At 40.2% G+C, this 25,482-nt stretch overlaps 1 long non-coding RNA gene across 1 annotated transcript; it reads right to left on the bottom strand.

Annotated features, from left to right (window-relative positions):
* Positions 1–511: 511 nt before the first annotated feature.
* LOC113950331 lies at positions 512–25,482 on the bottom strand. The gene is made up of 3 exons (XR_003528715.1): positions 24,635–25,482; positions 21,674–23,192; positions 512–680 (listed from the first exon to the last, which is right to left on the bottom strand). It is a non-coding gene; the product is annotated as an uncharacterized LOC113950331 (long non-coding RNA).

The following is a 25,482-nucleotide window of genomic DNA, read 5'->3' as shown; positions in this document are numbered from 1 at the left end:
TTAGGCATTTTTTTGAGCTGTGGAAATTGTAGCGCTTTTAAGATAATGAACATTGTATGATTGTTAATGAAATCCACATATACACACATATATATATACATGTATATAATATATACATGCAATCTTTATGCTATACATTTATCAATCTACTATATATGTGCTCCTCTTAAGTTTACTTAAAAAGAAATCAAATGGGAGGGAAAGCACATTTTTCAAATGTGGTTCTAATTGTCTTTTGTGAATGTTCCGTAGATCATTACAGACTGTTTACAAACCTGGTATGGAATGGCTTTACAGCAATAGAGAGGGTAACATACCTTCATTGTTTATAAAATGACAGCTCCTAATGGACCATATTAGCTTTAACACAAACTATTAAATCCTTTTCATTAAATTATTCTGAGTTCTATTTTGGAATCTTGTTAGCTCTGGAAAGTAGGTGCAAACTCCTAAGGAAACATGAGCACACATTGAGACTATTATAGATAATGTTTATTAAATAAGCCTCTGAGGATGTTTTTCTTGGGTTGCTCTCAAGCATTTTGAAGGAGTCATGTTCCATGTTTGAGGTCCCATGTTTCTTCCTCTTAAACTATGAGCAGCTGTAGCACATGACCTACTTCTGTAGAACCCTGTAATGATTTCCTTCCTTCAGTGGCTTCAGGAGTCCCTCTTCTGCCCTGTGAAAAAAGGGACAAATATTTTAATCCAAGCAAAATGCTAAAGCAGGTTTTGTTGGTTTCAGGGAAGAAACTCAATACAGCTACATCACCGAGCGTAGGCCTCAAATTGGAACCATCTGGCCTGCAGAAGCACCATGAGATCTTTGGGAAAGGCATGGATATTTTTGCCTTGGGCTGTAACACATACACCTGCAGAATGGGTAGACATGTTGGCAGACAAACTGGACTCGTATAGCAATACAAGCCTTCTCTCACAGTGCTGTGGCAGTGATGGAGTTTGGAAATTACCCTGACGCATTTAATAAATGCAATCACTGTACTGCATGCTCTTCAGATAGCAAATATTCAGCTGCACTCACCGTTAAGTTAATTCAGACAAGCCTGCACTCCAAGGCCCATGTCTTTTCACCCTTCTTGCACAAACAGCTTCTTTGAAGGCGAAATAAGGACAAAGGAAGGAAGACGGTAAGCACAAAATCATGCACTACATCTTAAGGCTGCCTCTTGCAGGAGGTAGCCTCATGTGATATTCATGTGAACTGGATTAGATTGAGAAGAGATTCTTGTTGGTAAATATTACAGCTCTTGGGGAACATAGAAAGGTAAAAGAATGCAGGTGTCAGTGTAATTCGTCCCCCTTGGTGGGAGGTTTGTAAAATCTCTAGACTGGATGCAGAAGGAACAAGAAGCCACATGCAGACTCTAAAGGTCACGACTCGAGAAACTGCCAGAAAGAGGCAGTGTCTGAGCCCATTCATAAAATGAAAATGCACATCACGGAAGCAGGAGGACATATGTCCTTTGACTGGAGTGTTATCAAACAATTAGCATCACAGGTTTTACCAGAGTTCTGCACAGTGTCCAGTTTTCTGCCTGCAGCCTAGAGGATAACAGAGCAAAAGACCACAACACGGCATTTGAACCTTTGTGATCTGAAGTTGCAAATGCTATTTCACATATGCAAATTTGTGCCTGGCCCCTATGGGCACTCTTTGGATGAAACTCCCTGTGGTCCCTTGGGGCTAAAAGGTTAAGGCCTGCAATAGCTGGACATCAATATCATGTTATTCTCCTTTCAGCAATATAACATACACAGTATCTGAGGCAGAATTTCTGGTGCTGGCTTAGAAAGCATTGCTGCTCACATTATGCAGTAGATACACAGGTTTACCCCAGCTTTGTCTCTCCACCTAGAAATCACCCTGACTATCAAACTTTCAATGGGGAAAGTTTACACCTTGAATCTCAATCTGTACTTTCCCATACTCCTGAAGAAGTCCAAAAAGAACATTTTGGCTCAGTTCTGCTTTCAGTGTACTCTATATTGCTAGTATCTGGAATCATGTATGTGGGCTATCCCAGCCCTGAGCCAGGGAATAAAAGAGACAGAATGTGTGCAAGATTGCAATCTAGTCCTCTGAGATGCAGTATTCTGAGTATTCTGAGCACTGCTGGCTCCTGTTGTCTTCTCTTTAGGAGACACTGAAATGTTTTCAGAGCCAGATCCTTAAGGCGACTTTTTAATTGTTTCACTGAGATCTAGAATGGAATAAGGATAAAGGAAGACTATGTCCAGTGTGTAAAAATCATATGCAAAGTCTCTCCTGCGTTCCACTGTAAACGTGAAGCAGCTCTACAGAAGCAAAACAGTGCCAGGGTAAAACAGATGATGCAAAGAGCAAAATATTTTTTCTGAGAGCTATGGAGATATTACGGAGATTTTGTGGGCAGTCAATAAAATATAACAGGAATACAGGATAGTGCTCTGAAATGGCTTCCTTAGTTCCCAACTCACTCCTGTCTGATTTTGGAAAGGAAATCTGATGTTAGGTACTGACACATAAGAAAGATGGGATACAGTATGTATTGGCAGAGATAAACTACCTTCTGGAGTCATATTTGATTTCCTTTTGCTTTTCACCATACCTTGGTTCACCTCCCATCACAGCAGCTTCTCACTGCTGTCCAGGCAGCCAAGGCAGCTTTGCCTAATACACGCCTCTGACAGTTTCCAGCACTGTTTCAGCAACAAGATGAGAGTTAATGAGGCTCAACACACTTCCTACCATACTTTATGGGGAAAACCCCTTGAGTGAGAGCAGGAAATCCATCTTGTAAGAATTACAATGTGGTCTCAGTTCCTCAACTAGAAGCTGAAGAGAATATTGACATTTTTCAAAATATCAAACACTAAATGTGGGGGTTCCCCAGCCAAATATCCCTTTGGTTCAATAGAGCAATTTTTCATTTCAGCATCATTTAGATTTCTGAAATAATTTATTATATACTTGAAGAATATTGAAAATTTCTGTAAGCCAGATTCTGCTACCTCTATTTATGCAGGCTGTGTATAGGCAATACCACTGCTGATAGGGAAAAGAGGGGCTGTTTGCTGTGAGGGAGAGTGGCCAGAATAAAACCCTTAAAAGCCTTCTGAAAGACTGGGAAAAGCTAAAGTGTCCAGGTTTCAACAACTGCATTTTGACAGATAACTAAACTGCTTTGTGATCTCAACCAGTAAACTAGGGCACCTTACCACAGCCTTGCTGAATGCCTTTAACAAACAGAAATTCCTCAGTCACATTCTGGGAATAACAACAACAACAAAGGAAATATTTATGAGAGGAAAGCAAATGCAGCTGTGAACTTGGGACAGGTAAAAGGATATGAACATATCCAGGTAAAAGGATATGCAAGAATATAAAGAGAAAAGTACTTTCCCTTAGCAAGTTTTTCAGCCATCTGGCTGTTCCCACTCTCTATGCCCCAGTCCTGGGGGTGATGGTCCTTGCAGCACACTGTTCCAGACACACACCAAACCTGACACATGGGCTGCAGCCGCAAGCCAAATGTCTGCTTCCAGATGTGCCTGCTGGCCCCAGCGGAGCTGCTCCCCCATCATACAAACCACGACCCCAGGCTGGCAGCTAAACTTTCCCGGAGTACCCAGCAAATAAATGACTGCCCAAATCCTGATCCTTCCGTAGCTCTGTGCCTGCTCTGGTTTCAAACAAACATGGGAGAGGTATTCCCTGCCTATCTCCATTATGTTTCAGAGTGCTTACTGTCCCTTCTCTGTCCAGAAGCAGGCATTTTCTTCCTGTGGGAACCACAGTACAGGACAGGAGAAGGAGGATCCATTTTAGAGACAGGTCCCATCCCTGCACACAGCCAGATGTTGCCAAAATGTGCATCTGAATCCAGAATCCAGTGAGCAGTTGTGGGCCCATGATTTAGATTTTGTTCAAGTGCTGTTAGAAGAGTCATGTTTATGTAGTTTACAGAAATGAAGCTTTTTTATGAGATACTTTTCCCTTTCCATCAGTAAAGGCAATAGAGCTCTTTCTCCTATGGAGCTTCAGGCTGTGGAGTTCATTTTGAAATGCACACAGTCTTTCGAGGTTGATAGAGTTTCAGCTATCGATTTTCTTGACTTGTTCATAAGTTAATATTTACTATAAACATCTCATTGAGAAAATTAAAAGAAAAAACACATTTTTGAAACAGCAGAAGCTGGTGAGATAATGAACCAGACACAACTTTAAACAAGATATTTTAAAAAGCATTAAACCTTCCTTCCCTTTTTTTAATTAGTGGAAAAAACTAAAAATGAAAAAAAAGCACCCCCAAACCATAAGGGTGATAAGCAGTTTTTATTGTTGAGTTCATTACTGTGGTTATTTTGGGAGAGAAAACATTTTTCTCTTAATTCATGAGCCAGAAATGAGCTCTTTGGAGGCTATAGTAAAAAGATCTCCTTAAAAATGACTGTGAAAAGATGACTTTGCTAGAAAATTCCAACTGGTTCAGCCATATCCAGATGCCTAAGAAGCTTGATTATAGCTTGACTAACTCTCGCCTACCCTCATCAAAGCACAGCCAAGACCAGGATTTCCCAGGAGCCAGCATCCCACCAGCAGCGGCACAGCAAGTGAAGCATGTGATGGGCTGGGGCAAGCAAAGGCAATGAGTTTGGCTGTGACAAAGGGCTGTGTCGCAGCAGCTCGGCCGGTTCTTAACACGGGGTACTGGCTTGCTCTCCTACAACCTGCAGAAACCAGGGTACAGCTTGCAGCCCCAATGCAGGCTTTGCTAGTCTGATGGTCTGGGGTCCTGCAGTCGTTTGTCACCACACTGCTCTAGAAATGGCAGAAATCCTCACTCTCCCCCTTCCTTTCTCCCCAGTCCCTTGCTGGGGAGAGCTGCCAACAACTTCACCAACAGCGAAGGGCAACGCATGAAAGAAAACACAGAGCCGACAGAAAAACGAAACGCACATGGTGGGGAATAATATTTTATTTGTGCAGTAGTGGCCCTGTTCAAGCAGTGTAAATAAAGCAGGTTACTGAGACGTGAATATACCACTGTTTATAAATACTAGCCCTTCTGCCCGGAGACGTGCGTGAGGAGAGCTGGACACTCGTGAGGTCACCCCGCCACATTTTATGATTTACATAAATCATGTCAACACCGCTAGCAGGAACAGTGGGCAAGTGGGGCCGCATGAAGTGAGCCATTCAGCCTCCTGTCACAGGTCTTAAAACAGGTAGAAGCTGTTAACAGGCCCACCAAATCTCTTAAAATGCAGAGAGGATGAGGGATAATCCAGCCAAGGAAGCAAGGCATGTACCCACCCCATGTCCTTCAGCCAACAGAGGCCTTCCCGAGCTCTGAGGAGCAGAAAGCCAGCCAAAAATAGGGTGCTGGCAAAGCCCAGGAGCTAAACCTGTGATTAATATTCACCTTCACAAAGGATAGTGTGTCCCACCAAGCAACCACTCTTATGAAGAACATGCCTTCGCGCCTGGTGAAAGTGAAGAAAATGCCCCATGTTTTGCTGCGTGTGGGACCCTTCCTCCCCTTATTTACCAAGCACATCAAAAATGTGATTTTTCTGCCAGAGGAATCAATATTCTGTGACTAAACGGAAGCCCCTCAGCAGGTTTGCCTTGCATCCAAGTGCCTGTGGTTTGGGGGCCGGAGGGGAAGGCAGAGCGGGGACAGATGTAGGAAAGCAGTGTGCAGCTTCCCATGAATTTTGTTCAACTCCCTGTGAGCGCTGTGTCTAACTGGGATCACGTGATACAAGGCCAAAGCTGCAGCTAAGGATAAAAGCAGCAGTGACAAACAATTTCCTTTTCCTTGCCATCTTGCAGCCATGTTTCACTATGGGGTAGTCCTAATTTTGGAGGGCAGTAGTCCCTTTTGGTCCAATTTGCCTATCTCAGGAAACAGATGATGCCATCAGGGTGGGTGTCTGAAAAATTGAGGATCTGGCTTGCAGTCTTTAACTCTGCCCAAATTTCAGCTCTAATAACATGTAATTATGTAAAATAATTGTAAAAATTACAATCACACATGAATCATGTATAATTATGCAAAAGAAATGTAAAAAATATAAAAGCAGAACAAAGTCCTTATGATACATTGCTGGTATATGGACATGTGCTATTCACTACTCTTAAATACAAGTTGATTTAAAAATATTACTTTGACCATAAATCAACCGTGTTCTGTTTGATTCCTGCTGATCTACAGCTGTGACACGTTCTAAGAGAAGAACAGATGTAAATATTAGAGAAAACTGGGAAGTGTTCTGGGAAATGTTTTTCACTGGAAAATGTGAATTTGTCAAAATCAAAGCCTTAGGCAGGAGATGGGATTTTTAAAAATGAAAATGCCATATTAAAATACAATTGGAAAATGGTTTTGAAAATTATCAGAATACCCTCTATCTATACTTTCAAAAAAAAAGATGTAATTTTTAGACTGAAAGTAAGCTTCTGATTTAAAAAATAAGTAAGATTACACGAAAAACACCAGGAAAAAGTACTTAAGTCAAAACACTTTAAGGCTTATCAAAGACCAATATTTCAGAAATAAATTCTTTTTGATCTGATCTAATTTTATATTTTATTATTTATATTAATTTTTTTTCAAGATTTGAACTTTTGGAGACAATCTGAGTTCCTGCAGTCATGCAAAAAATGATAAGTACAGAAAACCATTTTCTTTCACCTCTGCAGATTTATAGTAGACCACAGACAGATCACTTAAGCTTTAGTATCTCCTCTAGAGAAGTTTCACCAGACTGGAAGGCAGGAGGGATATCTCAGTCCTTCATCCCTGGGGGACCAGGAAATAATCCTTACTCTGCTTCTCCCATCTTGTTCTGAACTCCAAGGAAGGCTTTCTTCCCTAAGGAGAAATGCAGAGGTGCCTTGCAGCTGGTGCCTTCCACCCCTACATAGAGGTGGCACCTCAGTGGAGTCCTTTCTTGTACAGAGGGTGGGTGACTTCTGCGTCCTAGTCTGGTCAACATCACATCTTGGAGAAGCAGGTACCTGCTACCCAAAATGAAGCCCTCACTGAAAACCTAAAGATTTGGGTTTTGATACTGTGCCTTCCTAACAGTGACTTCTTTTCAGGGGCAATTAAATGCTAAGCATTGGTCCGTTAAATTTAGTGGCAATTTCAGTTGAAGGTAGCATCAAGTCAAGGACAATTTCAATTTCAGGGCAGCTTTTATTTCACGTTTTGAAACTGAGAGTGCTTTCTATTCAAGAACAGCTTTTGTTTGAAATAATATAGCCTAGCTGTTTCTCTGTGATCCTGATCCCACATCTCAGAAAGGACCTCACTTACAGCCAGAATCCTACTGAAAATCAGGTATTTTCAGCAGGAAGACTGAAGTGCTAGGGCCTTTTGCGTATGTCTGTCTTGGTCTGGGGAGGGTTTTAAGATCCGGGGGGTTTCTTTCTCTAAGGCCTCCAACCCAGATCTGATGGGAAGTCCCTTTGGGAAAAGAGTCATCTGCAGGATTCAACTTTGAGTGCAGACCCAGATCAGAGATCCAGCAGTTTGCAAAGGTATTTTATTCAGGTATGTCATTCAGTTCCCTGTGGGAGAGAGTGTGCACACCCTTTCGTTCATGTCTGCATAGCCATATTTTATCTGTCTACTCCCTGAGTTGCCTTCCTTAAGACTCAGGTTTTATATTACCAGGTAAATTTCCTTTCAGTTTTATTTGCGTGGAGCAAGAGTGACATTCTGTGGTGAGTTAGATTTATGGCAGCGTTCTCTCACTCTTTTTCTCCTCCCATAAATACCTCAGGGTATAAACCATCCTCTGACAGTCTTTTGTTTTTTTTGTGGCTTCTATCATGGTTTGTGAGAAACAAAAATAGAGGAATTCTCAAACATATTCTGTGGCATATAATCCTTAGGGACTGCTTTACCAGGGATTCCTGCAAATTCGGATGTCTGTGTACTGATTACTATTTTATGAGAGCAATGCCTGATCATAATGTAAGTATCCAGAAGCATGAAGAGACTATGACATGTTCCTCGGACTCCACTCTAGCTGGCTCAGCCTGTTGTACTTGGAAAGGATGAGGAAACCATGTTCCAAAACCCCATAAAAAAATAAAGCAGAGCACTGTTTAAAACAAAGCAGTGGGCTTTTTTGGCACTTATGTGCTTCAGATAATACACCAATGACACTAAATTGAACTCATTTAGCTGTAAACATGATATTACATTTGACAGTTTCCAGTGGTAAAATACCAGACAGTCCCTGCCGAGGAGAAAAGAAACAATACGGAAGGAGTAAAGCTCATCAAAAAGTAGCCACAAAAGGGCCAACAGGGGAAAAAAAATACCCAATAAAACCCCAGCATTTTTCAGTGGTTTTGAGTCATAACTCAGCACAGACACACATGGTACCAAAAGCAACCTGCCCAGTTTAAACAGCAGAGAGCAGGCACTGGAGTTTATGTTGTTCCCTTGTTTATTAAAAACGGATGGGAGCACTTGACAGAAAAATCAAACTTCTGGTCATGGCTCATTAATCTCTGTTGTATCTGTCAGATATGTGTGTCTAGAGTTTCAACAAGGCTCTAGAATCAAGATTATTGCTGAGCTCTGTTATTTTCTCTAATTTTGAATGAGGGGAAAAGCTGCCAATCACCCTAGATGAGAGAGGAGCACAGGGCCATGGCTGCAACCCTTTGCAGTGGGCATCTCCCTGCCCCGTGGTTTGAGTCTGATTTCAGAGGCTGTGACCCCTCTTTCCCCTCCTCACCAGAACCTGAATTTTGGCTGACTGCCTCTCATCTCTCTCCCCTGAAAACCAGACTCATTGCCTGCCACCAAAGCACATCCCTGTCAGTGTTAAGGGGATGATGAGGTTGATCTATGGCAGTGGTGGATGCTCCTTCATCCCTGGATTTTGGTCTTGCGCACAAAAGTGTTAATCACGTTAATATACTGAAGACAGTGGAACTCCTCCAGTGTAAAACCAGGGTAAGTGATGGGCTCAGCAGGCCTAGAGTGGGCTCAGCAGGACTGAGATGAATATGGTATGAAACAATTAGCTGCAGATGGTATAGGAATCTCGTTTTCTGGAAATACAGATTTTGCCTGGAGATCTTTCTATATATATTGGATTTGTCAAACTGATAATGACTTGAACATTTGGAGAGAGAGGATAACCCACCGCAGGGCCAGATGCAGCTGTGATGGGAAGGATGGAGGATGTATATTAGCCTCAAGATGCGACTGTCTCCCCATCACATTGCCATGCCAATCTACGGCAGTGGAAGGATGGATGAGCCCCTGAGTAGAGCAGGGCAGAGGAGCTCACCTGCTGCCTCCCCTTATGCCATTACTTTCCTTATTTGCTTCGGACATTGCTCATGTCACTCACTTATTCTTTTCTTCCCCCCTTTCTTCTTGTTTTGATTATCAGTGATGCTGTTTCCAGAGCTAGAAAAACTGCCAGGGACTTAGAGGAGGAGGCACAAGATTTAGCTGTTGCTTCACTTAAGTGCAAAACAGAGGCAGCTGAAGGAGGAGGTTTCCAGCTCTGTCTGCTGGAGGGCAGAGCTGGGGACTCCTTTCAATCCTGATGCTGCTAGCAAGGGTTCTTCTTCAAGCAGGAACAGTGGATTCATGCAGCACAAATATAGACACAGACAGAAAAATAACAAAGAAGATCTGATGTTTTACAATTCAGGTACACCACAGGCAGGCAGCTTGACCCTCACTGCTCACCAACTGTAGATGGCAATAGCAAGACTGTGTAAAAAGTGTACTTGCCAGTTCCCTTCTCAATGAAACACATGGAGGTTCCCTCGAGGGGATGTCTCTCCTGCCTGCCAAAGTCTGCCCTCAAGATCAGCCTTGCCTGCTGCGCCAACTGCAGGATTGCAGGCATGGCTGCCGCATGGCACTTCAGATCATATGGAAAGCCATATTCCTGGGGATGTTCAGACAGGCTGCAGAGCTTGCCTGAGTGACAGTCAGCTGGACTGTGAGGGGGCAGTAGGCAAATGGCAAACAGCAGAGCTTACCCTCCTCCATGTTGCAGCTCGCTGTTTCCAAAGACAGGCAGAGCCCTGCGTTTCAGCCCTAGCAGAGCTTGCCCATGCAAAACACTTTCCAAGATCATTTTGAAGACCAGGTTTATAAAGCTTGACCTGTTAAGAAACAGAATGTCCTATTAGATCTTAACGGACAGAGTCAATCCAGCTGCCTGCTAATCTGCCTGCAATGTGATGGACTCTTCTAACCCCAAGAGTAAACTCCCATTGTTATAATATTAGCTCATATCCCTTAAAATATTTTTCCAGTGGGTTTTTAGGAATCTAGATTATTTGGTCTATTGATCTGTTCATTCTTGCAGACATGTGAGTGGCTATACTAATTGGTATAACTTGCTGTTGCTCAGAGAAGACTGCACAGCTATATATACATATTTGCAGTCTTTCTGAAGCTTCCTTGTATTTAAAACTTAATTTTTTTCAATACAGCACAAATGACGTAGGAGCCATTTTCAATAGTCACATCAGCACTTAAGCCTGGATCCTTTAAGCTATTCAAGTACTTAGATATATATACCTCAGTGGAAGTGTGTCAGACACCTCAGCAGGTTAGATGAGTAGCTTCCACTGAAATCTGCCCCCAGTTCCAGCTTCCCCTCAGTTGCTTAAGTTGTTCTTTTGGGATTTAGACATTGAGATGACAGGTACCTAAGATATGCAATAGCAGGATAACATGCATAAGGTAAAGATGGGTGTTTGAACACTGTGTGATGCAGGATCATCCTTAGCTGAGTGACAGCTCAGGAAAAGGCCACATGGCCCTCCTAGGCATCTCCCGGTCATCAATAGCCCTGGATTGTCAGGCAGTAAGTGCTGACAGGTATCTTGTCACACCCTTGAGTGTGCAAAATTTCTTATGAAGATAATTTCTTATGCAGATAAAGAAGCATGGCACAGAGAAAACCTCCATGCTAGTCAGCTTATTGGGAGTACAGTCATAGCAGTGAGCCTCTCTGTTGAGAGCAGTGCAGATCTGCTTGGGTGTAACTGAGAGCAGAGAAGGGATTCATACACCAACCTGGCAGAAATACAGGTTTGTTTATTAAAGTAGAGAGTGGGGGCATTTTTAATGGCAACCTGTCAGGGGGTTGGACTGTATCCTTCAAAAAGCTGATTGCAACTGCTGCCAGGCAGGCAATAGCTGAGCATGTTTGTTGGGCTGTATTTCTTCCTAACTCTCTGCATTGGTTAAACAAAGACACAAACTGTGAACTCAGGCTTTGTTATCTTCTTCCATCCTTTTGGGTGCTCACTTTTTTTCCAGGAGACATAGAGAAACCTGAGTTAACAGACCTGATCCAACCCTACCCCTATTGCCAGGATATAGAAGATACAGGAGACCTTGGTGTCCCCTATTACATGGTGGCAGCATTATTCCTTTTATTCTCAAAAAGATTTTGTGTCTCCTTACACAGAATCACAGAATAATAGAATGGTTTGGGTTGCAAAGGACCTTTAAAGGTCATCTAATCCCACCCCCCTGCAATGAGAAGCCAAGAAGTTCCCTTGGGTGATGTAATTTGGTGCTGCTGTGCCTCAAGAATAATGTTTTTAAGCAGCCACCATGTCCCTTGCCTTCACAGTTTCCTTTCTACTCTCTATTGCTGGTAATTTTTTTGCAGGCATCTGTTATTTGAACAAAATAAAATGCTTTCAAGTGAGTAAGTATATAAAATCATGTTACTTGTAGTTTGCTGGGAAGGTTAGTGGAAAGCAAGTACAATTTATGCTTAGCAAAATATAGCTGAAGATGTTATCTGCTTTGAACTGCAGAACCAGAAAGTGCAAACCCTTTTGTTATTTGAGACAATGTGCCACTATAAAAAGAATCTTTTTATAAAGGGAAAGCTAAGAAACCCAATGATATTATATTCAGTTACTCTGAAAGTGCAACCTTTCCCTCTGCTTCTACCATCAGCCATACAAAGCCCTTCTTACCACAGAATACATCAACTGCAGGTCTCCAGTTAACTCATGTGTGAAATGTGCTTGATACCAAATGAATGGATGATCATAAAAACAGCGTTCCTTTTTCCTGGAAACAAAACACAGTGGTGATACGTATTGCTTCTGTTTTCAGCCAAAGACTATAGTACCAGATGGCTAACACAACCGTAATAGCTAGCTGCATCTGGATTAAAAAGTTTGAAGGGTGTGAGCTATTGTTTAAGAAATGCCAGATAACTTTTACCTCTTTAAATCATGCTACTGCTCACACCATCCTAGGACTGCTCAAACATGCCTTAGTCATGTTCATTAAGCATCACTAAACTGAACAAAAGGCTAGTAACTATCCTTGTCAAGTCAGAGGTCATCTTTTGGAATACGATCCAAGATCCACCGAAGGCAATAGAAGGTGTCTCACTGATTTTTGTGGCCTTTGAACTAGGAGCCTAGTGGTTATTTCCCCCTCGTCCACATTGATTACGGCTGCAGATGAAACTTATACTGGTTAAGATTCTTTTCCTCTCCAACTTGTCTCATTGTATAAAGCGATTTGGGTTTTCATACTCAAATGTACTTTTACCCCTGAAAGTAAAGATATTTGGGCAACAACGTTTGGCTAGCTGTGTAACCTGAATGCTGATCAGCCAGAGAAGAAATATACCTCTTTGCTCTATATGATTGAGGTACCTGAAACAATAATTTGTAGGGAGGCCCTAGGCTTAGCTACAGGTACTTGCTTCTAACAGTCAGGTACCATTTGAAATGACTTTTATTTCAATATCTTTCAGAATCAGCTAGAAATGAAATTCATACACTGTTGGACAGGAGAGTTGTTGGTAAAGGTTTTAAGGAAGAAAGCATTTTTATTTTGTGAACAGCAAGATCAAAATCTGTGGGTGATGGACTACATACAGAGGACACTGTTCTTTTTCTCCAGAGACTGTGCCAGGCTACCAAAGAAGATTCTTGGGTCAGCTTTGCTTTTCTTCCCTCTCCCTTGCTGTAATGGTAGCAGCATAGCTTAAAAATTCTGCAGTTTCCAATCCTAATCTTTGCTATATTGTCAGACACTCAATGGGAAGAGTCTCACAATTATTCAGTGTTTTGCGATGTTAAAATGTCATAAGCATTCAAGTATTTTTCCATGTGAGAACATCTACAAAACTTCATGACTCACCCTACCAGGACAGAAAAGAGAACAGCCTAGCAATACATTATGCTGTTTCTCGAATGTTGGCTATCTTAATGGGGTCAGCAGTGACATTTGTCTTGAAAGCCACACAGTAATAGAGGGAAGTTCTCACACAGTCTTTCTCACAGATGGTGAGACCTGCCAGCAGTTTTATGGCTCGGCTGTGAATGGCTCTGCAGCTGTACGGGTATACCTGCTGGAAGGCTGCCCGAGGGATACAGACAACACGTGTGTCAAAAAAACCCAGCGCTGCTGGTGGCTTCCTTTGTTTAATCTTCCTCCAGCAAACAAAAAGTGACTTGGCTTCAAAACAATGGGAGGGAGGGAGAAAAATAAGGGGAGAGGGTGCTACTGAAAGATTTAGTTAAAGTCTATTCTTCTCTGGTATTTCTCATAGTAGGGGTCAATGGTTTAAGTACAACAGGCTTGATTCACTGCCTGGATGAAGCAGATGGGGCAGATCGCCAGGCAGCGGCTTCCAAAGAAAAGCTGTGGAAGGCAGCTTTAACTCTCCTTCCAGACCAAAGGGCCATTATAACAGTGAGAAAATTGGACCTGACCTGACTTCCATCTGCTCCGGAGAATTCTTTGTAAGGCAGTTTGGGTCAGAAGGGCCACCTGAACCATCCCTCTTCTCCTCCACCAGCATCCTGGAGATCCAGTATAGGAATTGACAGACAATCTTCCTGTACAGGGGAGTACAGTGATTGCTAAGACAATCAGCTCCAGTGTGTTGACTTACACTCTTACCCGGAGCCCACTTTATTCTGCAAGAAAAGGCACTACACCAGCAAATCACAAAAGTCCTCTTGCTTGAAGGACAAGACAGTCTAAGCATGAAACTAGAGACAGCAGTGGGAACACAGACGTTGAGATGGAAACACAAAGAAAGAGTGAGCTGACATTGTTCAGCGTCATGGCCAGCAGCCTGATTGTTGCTATGTGTGTTGCAGGCATCATGATGCTTTCAAGGCAGAAAATGAGGCAAGTTTACAGATATCTGCTGGGAGTTCTTCCTGAAAGAAAGCTTGAGTGAAGGGGTGAAAGTGCTTATTTGGAAGTATAGTAAGTGGGTTGAAACTGTGGTTTCAAGGGACAACTGGATGCAAGAATCAAAATAATGGCAGTGCTAATAGGTCAAGTAGGAATAGGCAGTGAAGATCCAGGAAACTGGAAACCAGTAGTTTATATCAGGAACCAAGGTGGAAACCAGAAGTGAGAAGCAAAAAGATAAAGTCAAGCTGCAGTTTAAAAGAATTATTTTTTCAGTAGAAGTCAAAATATATTTCTGTGGCACTCAGCTTTCCATGATTTGACTGTGATGGTTGTACAGCTATTATCCAAGATTTTTTTTTCCTTTCTCAAATCTGCAACAGACCATAAGAAATCCCTCAGTGGCTTGATAGAGGAGTACCTGGAATTAACACAAACAGACAGCTACTCCTTATTGAGGTTTTTAGCATCAGTGGTGTGAGCACCACTGTCAGTCTACAGAGAAGTCTTATGTTATGTAACTTTTCTACATTTTTAGACACCCTGACTTTGAGCTACTAGCACTCATGTTGTTTACCAAGCTTTTGCAAAGCTTGAGTTATGAGTGTGCATAGTGATAACTACATGCAGTTCTGATGAAAGGGTATTGTACAGATTTCTTCCCCATGTACGGAAAAGTGTGAATAAATTTTTCCATGTCTCTGTCAGCTCATATATTATTATTAGCAGATAGACTGAAAGACAAATAGATAAAATTAAATTGTTCAACACATTTATGTCCAGAATATTCTACTGTCAGGAAAGTTATCCATATTCCTATAGTAACATTTATTTTTTCATTCGCTGATTCATAATTTTTTCAGTTGACACCAACATCAGCTTGTTTCTCAAGTCTCTGAACAAGCACAGCATAACTGCCTTTCATATGTCCAACATCTACCATTGCCTTTGCTTTCAGCCACAAAGTTTCCTAGACATCAAAACAAAGCATTCTTCTGTACATGCTCAAGAGCTTTGGTCTCATACATCACAAATTGGGCAGTCAGTTCCCACATAGTTCAGTGCTCTACTAATCCTGAAGAAAACTACACTTGCTCAAGTCCAAAGGGATCCTAAGCTGGGATTCCTGTTTTCCATGGAAGTTATGTATGGAGCAGAGTACAGATATCCAGCCACAATGTAGGAGAAAAGGTAAAACCTACATTTACAGGGTCAGGAAAAGGGAACAATGATGGAGTTTGAGTCCATGGTCCTGGGACAACAGGGATCCTAGCTAGGTAAAGTCATCATTTCTGCCTTCTGCCCTGCCCCTGCAACTTATCATCAGCGTATAATTCTTCAATTACCCCTAGACTGCAGTGATGAAACCTTGATTTTTTTGACTTCAATTGACTTTGAAGAACTGGGTCAGAATGCATGTATGACAGATAATAACCTTAACTATAAAAGCAATAAAAATGCAGAAAGTGGTAGCTGTGCAATATAGTCCCATTAACATATCACACCAGAAATCTTAATTTTGGAATATCCTGAGGTAATTTTAGCTATGCAGTCTTCACATTACATTAAAAGTCCTCCTTGTATAACACCCAGGGTGGCACAGCAAGTGTAGCAGGAACTGAAATGTGGGCTTCTAAGCTTAGTGACTTTAACCTCTGCTGCCTGAGCTTAAAGATGGCAGTCAGGAGAGACACAGAGTGCCAGCGTGGGTTACAGTAGCATATTCTTTGGTTTTCTGACACTCACACCCTTGTTTTCACAGCAGAAAAGGAAGATCAACAGGCCTGAAGGAAATTTGATGCACGTGTTCCTGGACTCGAAATAAAATAGTAAGACTTATTTTGGGTATTACGACACATATGCATATGTGGGGGTTGGGAGTGAGCAAAAGAAAAATACTCAGCATGGGTGTAAAGGAAAGAAAAACAGTATCTGCTTTGACAGTTAGTATTTGGTGCCCTCTTCTGCACCCATCCATATTTTTAAAGTTCTTTAGAACGAGGAGAAGAGCATCTGTCTGTCGTCCATTTCTACATAGCAGTGCTTTGCTGCTAGGGGCAAGGGGTCATTCTAGCAGATGTCAGCTATCGTGGTGATGGGAAAAGTAGAATCTTTTTTTAGGTGAGAGGAATGAGTGTGTTAATAGAGAATAAAAGGCTGTGAATAGAAATTAAAAAATATTTAACTGAGATTTCAGTTATGACATCTAAATTATGATATTAATAAAAGTAGATTGTATTTTGATTGTGACTGAATAAGAAGCATACCATGTATATAAGGTATATAATCAGTTTAATCACATGCTGATTCCAGGACAATCTCATCCCAACATTTTATGAAATTACAAATATCATATAGCGCACACAATTCTTCATAGTAATTTAAATGTCACTTTGCTAAATGAACTTGAAGACAGATTTGCACTTCCTGAATGCAGAATCATTTCAATATTAATTTCTATTTTTTCCATTACTGAAAGATAATTTTATGCTAGAATTTCAAATACTTAAATCCAAAGGGTTCACTAATTCTGGTCTCAGCTTTTGAGTTTCAGCAGTACTAAATTCAACTGAAAACCTTCCTTACTACCTTTATCTATCTACCTTGAATTTAATTTTATCCTCAGATGCACAATGCATTGCAAACATCTTACAGTAGTTTCCTAGAAGTCTGCCACAGCCTGGGCAGCTCTTGTTTCCTGCAAGATTTTTCATTTATTTTGAAGAGGGATGACACGGAGTTTATCATTGTGCCAGCTCAGAGTTCCTCCACTGAGAACTGAAGAGAGCAGTCTCTAAACCATAGATGTTGTTATGAAAATTACAAGCCTCAGGTTCCTGTACAGCAGTCCACCCGGGCCCCTGACCCTCGGCAGGGTTGCTCAGAAGCATCTTCTAAGCAAGAAACAGAAGACTGAGATCTTGTTTTACCTTTCCTAGTATGTCTCTGTTCCTGTTTATTGCCGATTGAATTCATGAGAAGAAATCCATTTGACATTTTAAGATTTACTTTCTTGGATACATAGGTTTGAGCAGCTGCTGCTAACCTCCCCTACAGTTTTGAAGCCAGTTTGTTTTCAGTCAAGTTAAACCTTAGAGCCAAAACTGTCAAACTTGGGTGACTACATTCCACAGAGAGACATGAAAGCAATTGGACGGATTTTTGAGGATGAAAAACATTTAGAGTTTGGATCAACTCAGCACCTCCAAAACTCAGGCCATTCATTTAAGTGAGCAAATATGTATTTAGACTCCCAAACATAGATTTTTCTTATTTGCAAAGGCTGGTTAGTATTTTCAATTTCCCTCAACAGTGAACCGCCAGTCTCACAAACCTGTCCTGAAAACTGTTACCTTTTTCTTATTTTTTAACTTTGGAGCAAAGAAGACACATCTTTAGTGTAATGACTAAGTTTTATACGTATGTCAGAGCATAGGTAGAATGGGATATATCACAGAACAAGGTTCAGGAAAATACGCAGACTATCACTCCGAGAAGGCACTCGACCTCAAAAGCACACGCAGACACAGCCACCCAGGTGAGCTCATCCCGAATCTGACATATTATTGTCACTAAGCAGATCTGAGCAATATAAGGGATCTTGCTAGACTAGATCTGCGCCTTACTGTGCAGCAGTGCAAATCCCAAATGCAAGAGCATCTCTGCAAAGGTAACTTTAGCTTAAATGTCGTCCAAGTTTAACTCATACATAGGATCTTAACTCTATCGTGGTGAATCCTGTGGTGCTAACTAGCTGGCCCACTAATGGATGCAGTCTAATAATTGATCTCCCTGTAGCAGGGACATATGTTTGCTCCATGGGAAAACTTCAAGGGTATACAGTCCTTCAGTGCCTTCTGCTCATCTAAAGAGGTCAGCCTTTTCTTATAAACAATTAACTGGGAATGTTTTGTTTTGTTTTGTTTTGCAGTTTACTCTAGTAAAGAAATCCATAGGATGCCCATCCACAACTGTTAGTGTTACATACAAACACAGCGTGGACAAAACAAACTCTAGTGTTATTTCACGGTGTGGTTGCTTTCATGGAAGCAGAGCTTATACAAACAGAGTAATTCAAGCACGGATAATGCATGTAAGACACATCCATCAGTGGTGCAGAGGAAGTGATTTTACTCTTGCTTTGTTTTCACTTAGGTCTCTAATTAAGAAAAGTTAAGCTAAACAAGTTTGAACTGGATTCAAAGTGTCAGCTTCAGAGATTTTTTTCTAGTTTACATAGATCAAATAAAATTAATTGATGTAAACTTTTGGAAATTTTCTAGTGAGAACAAGATCATGTGTGTAGTAGCAAATATGAGCACAGACTGCAAAAACAGATTCCAGAGCTTACATCACCTCTTTTTGCGATGTCTTATACTTTTATATCATATGGCCATCTGCAGCTAAGTGGAGCTGGCCATCCAACAAAGGGACTAGTCAGGTCACTGAAATATGGAGTTGCCCTTTGCTTGTATTTGGATAACTCTGATGGATAAAACATTGTTGAACATTATTCAGGAATGACATCAAATGTTTTGCCTCCCTACACAAAAAATAGCAGTCTAGACTGAGAGGAGGCTTTCAGCATTCTTATTTTCTACTCAACTTTGCTAAAAAAACCCTTTTTGAATTAGTTATTAAATGAAGGCATTTAAAAATACTAAACCAAAGCTGCATTTAAATCTCAAATAAGGATGAAGTACCAGTGGAAAGAGGAAGGATATTTCCCCCATTTACCACAGTACCTACTCTTTTTGAAGGTGATTAACTGTTGAATGCTCTAATATTAAAAGGATTCATAAAAGGTATTTTATTGTGAGGATTCCTGATTTAAAGAGGTGCTTTAGGAAATAATCAGCTCTTTTACTATCCTGTTGAGATAACTATCTCTCTGCCACTGTAAGATCAAGTAGTATTCATATCAAAGTAAGCAAGGTTATGGTATACAATCTCAGAATAAACTGTGTGGAAAGCAGCTTCTAACATTGTATCATCGACACAGTAAAAATATATGCCATTAATGGAATGTACTTACAAAGACAACAAACAAATATCACGGGTAGGCTGCTTAGGAGAAATGGGCTTCATCACTATGTCACCATCATATTCTTCTAACTTAATACAACAAAAATAACTTTGATGAGTCAATTAAGAACATGATTGCAGAATAAAAACACTTGGGTCTTCTTTTTCAGTGTCAGTCTGTGCACATTGGATCAATTGCCTCAGTTCTTAAACTGCTTGCCTTTTGTCACACTGTATCAACCAAAATAGGCAGAGGGACTTGTGCTAGATGTCTCTGCTTTAAAAAGGAGGAGTCTTGCAGGGGGTGAATTTCAGAGGAGTCACCCCAAATTTGGAAACCATTCCCTGTAGCAATTGGTTTATCCAGGCTATTTTTGTTTGAACCTGTCCTTAGAGATTTCAAAAGCTAGTTGTTCTACTAGGTCTGACAACAAGGCTCTGAAAAAGACACATTTTAACTCTAAACATCACCTAATAAATCCAGAACCTAAAAACTATAGCAGTATTCTCAGTCCAAAGGTCATGAGGAAAACACTCTGACCTGCTACCTAAGGTGGCTCAGTATGGATCAAAAAACATGGGTTCCTAAGGAGAAACAGCTTAATCGATCTAATTTTAAGTCTATAGTACTCTGCTTACAATATACTGATAAAAGGATTGAACCCAACAGCCAAAGTGTCTCACAGATGTATCCTGAGAAATTAACTTGGATCTCATCTGAATAGGATGAGCTCAGGAATTGTATGGTCCCACTGAGCTCCCCGGAGATCAGGGAAAATGTTACCTTATCTAGCATTAACCATGTCAGCACTCTGAGTGAGACAGTCATCCCCTTCTAAGCCCAGGCTACCCAGCCTGCAGCATGAGGAGAAAATCTCCCAGCAGAGGCCATACCTGTACACAGGGACCTCAGTGTCATCATGAAAGGGAATCTTAAAATCAGTAGAGGTTTTCTCCTATATATCCTGAAGCTGGGGCATAGAAGTCACACTCCTTGGCCTATGTCTATGCGATTCTTGGTACTCTCTTACTCAGCCAGTCTCTAGAGTCATATACGAATAAGTTAAATGAGTCAGAGAAAGTTCCTGGGCAGGGGAAGTCCACCAGCTATACTTTAAAATTACAGTTAGAATAGTTCAGAATAGTTGGAATAGTACCAGGCACAGCTTTGGTCTGTGCCATATAGAACTTTGCCAAACATAGTTCAAGAATTAGTATAACCCTGGCAGCACTTCCAGCAGGCAGTGTGGATGGGGATGTTCTTTGCTGAAGGGTAAGAGCTTTATCAGTGTAGTTGAAAGTCACTCTGTGACAGTTGGCCTCAGTGCCAGAACAGGGCCCCAGGATGCTTTGCTTACCACCAAACATAGTCTAAGTGCCTGCCAACTGAAGACATACTTGGCCTCTCCACAAATTCAGGACCAGATGTGAGACATTCTCCAAAGGTCTGGAGACACTGAGAGAGTGGATGATGAGTCAGACCACTTCATCCACCCTCAGAACTCCAGGGTACTCTCTGACATGCCTCTGGAGATCAATACCTTGTCCATGGGTGCTGCTGTTAGCCTGAGTTACATTTGTTGATGCAAGTGAGGCAATTATTGCTTTCCGTGGCTATCAGAAATGCAAATGGAAGCACCATGGAGCACAGGATTGCTGCTGTTATAGGCAATATGAAAATGAAAAGGGTTATACATCTTCCCACTTAGCTGTTCATTTCCACAGTCATAATTTTCAGATGAAAGGGTATGTCCTACTGCATTCCTAACTTCCAATAAACAGAGATATGTTTTTTAATAAATACATACTGTGGCCCATATAAAGTACAAATCATGCCCCTTGCTACTATGCAATAAACCTCCTGGTTACCTTTTATTTAATTAATCATTGCATAGTGAGATTTTTATTTTAACATCAAGTCACTTCTTAACTATTAGAGCTCACTCCCTGGAGAGAAATGTCCCCAATTATCATAATTATCATATAGTTCAGCTACTGTAATTTTATATTATGCATTTAACTTCTGCCATCATAAAATGTGAAGTGCAAAGTACACATGATGTGCCCTCCTTCACAACTTAACAGTAGCATCACCTACTTCCTAACTTTGCACACCTTTTTTGTACTTTCAACATGGAATTGCATTAACACTAGCCATTCTTCCCTGTTACCAAAATAAGAGAAAGCATTTGTTTGTTTCAAAACCACTTGCTATAAACCATTCCTTCATCATGGCAACCATTCAAAAACTGTGTACTCAATTAGAAAAACTCCCATTATGAAATCATCATAACAGGCTAGTTTGTGAACTTTTCTTTTGGAGTTTACATGTATAAAAACTTCTCAAACAAAAGTCTTCTGTTTATAGAGACATTCAATCAACTTGTGTGACTTTCTCCACTTATCTTTAAGAAGCAGGAGCTGTCTCTGTTACAACAGCACTGACATACCAGGTCTCCTCCCAGCAATAGTAATGTATTAGATGCTTCCTAAGAAAGAATGGTTCCTCTGCAGTGGTAGTCTACTTGCCAGATGAGTTATCGCAGAAATTCACTTTGTGAATATACTTATTCTCCTCTGTTTTCTTCAGAAGTTTTTCTAGATATTTACTTGAGGAAAGATCAGGATAGACCACAGCTAGAAATTCTAAGATAATCTTGCCACTTGAAACGTTGAATTGTATTTTTCATCTGTATTTTGTACTTTTGATATTAGATGCTTCAAATCCTTGTTTAAGCAACCTAAGGATGTACCTAAGAAATTGTTTCTGTGCATTTCTGAATAAGAGTTTTCATTCTCAGTCTTGTTTATTTATGTGTTTTGGACACACACTATAGCTTACTTTCTGCTACAGGCTTCTGTCCCATCACCATCATCTGTTTAGTTTTACTCTTAAATGCATATTTGGAATTGTTACTTAAGAGAGAGTATATTTCGTCAACATCATTTTCTGTTCTACTTTACTCAGTTCTGTTTATTTTCTTTCCATATCTTCACTTCCATTTCTTTAAATATCGACTTAGCAATTCTTTAATTCTTAAGGAAGAAAAAAGACAGACATCTCTACTGATTTGTGGTAGTATTACTCATAATGTACTCTATATCTCCATGCAATAAAATAAATTTAAAAAACAGATTTTATTCTAAATCAAGAAAATCTACCACAAATAAAACAACAACAGCTTGTTAGCAGAGAATGAGAATATTGCTGTGGCACAAAGGTTTCTAGATTTTTCCAAAGGCATGTAAAACAATGAGATAGTGGTGTGAAAAGGAAGAATCTTCAGATATGGAATATGGAGGAAGGCTCAAGAATGTGAATTCACTTGGAGCTACTAAAAATATTATCATATTCCAACAGTAACGTTTTTATAGATTAAAATCCTAAGTACAACTGGCAGTCTAAGGAGAAGTTATTTTGAAAAGATGAGCCATCTTTTTATAAAATTGGTTCCGATTCTTTGAAAACATTTGGCTTCCATCTGCTACAAATTATGAAGGGAGTGCAGAATAGGTACAAAAGAGTGAATATTAATTATTCTTTTAATTCTTTTCATTGATTTATGGATATGATCTTATTTGTTTTAGCATAAACAAACACTATATAGTCTGGTGCAATGAGCATATTTTTAAGTAAAAAGAAGATACTTCCCTGCACACTCTCTTTTACAGCTCCTCTTTTGGGTCAGCTTGTTCAGACATCTTTAGCCAGGTTCAAAAATGCTGTAAGCAGCATATACATAACTTCATATTGTAAATAAACTATTTATTGGCAGCGCCCACAAAACGTAGTTAGGATTTAATATTTAATCACTACTGTGCTTGCCATCCTAACAAAGCACCTGATGAATCTCTGCTGCCCAGGCAGGCATCAGTCATGGGACAACAGGCCGATCTCCAGGGCTCCTGAGGATGGTCCCTCATCATGGTGGAGCTGCCATCTTCTACCTCAAGCTGGAGGTCTGTGGCCTGAAAAAAACCCATTAATTGATCATGGAAATGCTTAGGACCTGGTTTTAAAATCTCTTCTTGTGGTGAATGGTATTGAATAGTGTGTCATTAATGGCAACAACTTTGTTCATCAGATAAGAAGTTCTTTAAAGAAACACTGCAGCACAATCCTGGTCTTGGCTCAGGAGAATGGAATCCTCCCGTTTTCACAAATATGTCCAGGTTCAAAAAATGCAGTGCTATGTACATTCAATTTTCTTATAATCTTCCACTCTACATTTCCATTAATTTTCTTCACTGATCTTAACTTCTGAAGATTCCTAAATTTTACATTTTTCTGAATACCATATTCCCTAACAGTAACAGCAGTGCCATTACTCAGTGAGAGTGATAAGCTGTTCTGTGTATTCTATCAGTAAAAAACCAAAATCATCTAGAACTAAACCTTAACTGAGAGATCTACTGAATATTACAGAGAAGATTTAAGAATTTGGAAAAGTCCCCTAATATTTGAAAGGAGAAGACTCACTCAGATATGTTAATTCATTTTGCTACATTTGTTCTACTACAGGAGTGAAGAAGCAAAATATTTATCATCCAATTTCCAATATGAACATGAGAAGACAAAAATTTGATTTTTCTTAAGAATGTCAAACAATTCCGATTTTGTACGTCAAATATTTGCATTAATCTGAGACAAAATCTGAAGACCATTGTGTGTTTGTGAACATTCTCAAAATAATTAGAAGGTGCTTAAAACCTCTTTCAATATACCTAAATAAACAATTTAAAGTAACAATTAAACTACACATAATTTGCAGAAAATTTTAAACAGAAAAAGAGAACAAAAATTTTGTTTCCCTAAGCCTGTTCCTCATTGCAAGGCCAACTATTTGCAGTCTCCAATAAAGTATTTAAAATGTGAACACTAACCTCAGTATGCTTTACCAAGTAATTTCTCATTTAATTTTATGTAACAGAAGAGTTACAGGTAGTTGACTCCTCTCCCCTTTTTCTTTTAGTGTTTGAAACTGTAGTTTTTATTTTGAATAGTATCACATTTTCCCTGACAACTTCATTTTGAAAAAGACTTTTTTCCTGAAGGCTTATTGCATTGAAAAATGTATTTTTTTTCATATTTGCTCAGAATCTCTAGATTTCAACAGAAACTCTCACTGAAAATCCTGTTTCATTAACTTTTTTTAATGTATCCAGAAGAAAGTAAAAGTAGTAATCACATCCCAGGAGACAGTGAAGTCCTCTCCCAAAAGATATTTTACAAGCTTATGCCTTTTTATTTTTTTTTTTTTTAAGCAAATGGAAATAATGTAATCTGGTTAAATCATATTGTATATCTAAGTATAGATTGACCTTTCCATGTAACTTTATGAATGACTGAGAAGGCTTGGCCAGAGAGACAAAATGTCTGACATCTTTAAAATATGCTGGAGCCTACTTACCTCTGCAAGGTTCAGGATAATTTGCTGCCAGCCAACCGTGTCCAGCTGGATTGTGGCAGCACATTATAAATGACACATGACTTATGTCATCAGTAAGTAAGTAAATCAGTCAGTTTGTGACTCTGCTCACAGAAGTTGGAGATTCCTTTTCTTTTCCGCCTGAAAATCTGCAAACTTTCTCCCCTGTTTCGCCTCCCATTTTGAAACAGAATTATCATAATCTGAGAAATACAGTTGCTTGCTGCAGATGTTTAGATTTAGGCTGACATGCAGTATTAGATTCTCACATGTAAGGAGGTGATGATTCAGACAGTTTCTACTGACACTTATAATAATCTTAATTACATGTGCTATTTCACGAGTTAGCTCCAGACTGCATCATTTGCCCTCTTAAGTGCTTTCTTTGGTGGTTGAAGATGGCAGAGCAAGACATGTCAAAATGGAGACTGCCTTTCTACCTGCAGGTCAAATTGAGAAGAGAAAGTGTTCAAAAATGCTTCCTACTCTTCTCCTCAGGATTATTTCCTGCAGTTGGAACTTGGCCCAAAGCGGTCAGTGGCTGACAGGTTCTCCAGGCAGACATAAAACACTTGTAAGCAAAACTATATTCCAGGTGCAAGCTTAGTTCTCCAAGAGCAGAGTACTATTTCTGCATTTGGATTAGCTCTTGCACTGATGTATGAATGCCAAAGAAGCTTCCCACGCTTACTTCCCTCTCCAACCACACCCACACAAGATTATTGTGGACTAAGTTCTTCTACTTGTCCAGTAGAACAACTTCCAGCCGTCATGCTGACTGAGTCTTCAGTACTGGCACCCACAGGGTAAACCTTAGGTATTGCCTCGTT

The sequence above is a fragment of the Corapipo altera genome, unplaced genomic scaffold (assembly GCF_003945725.1).
Source record: "Corapipo altera isolate COAL_440 unplaced genomic scaffold, ASM394572v1 0, whole genome shotgun sequence".
NCBI classification, from domain to species: domain Eukaryota; kingdom Metazoa; phylum Chordata; class Aves; order Passeriformes; family Pipridae; genus Corapipo; species Corapipo altera.
The sequence above is the reverse complement of the archived record's forward strand: the minus strand, read 5'-3'. Positions and strand labels throughout refer to the sequence as shown.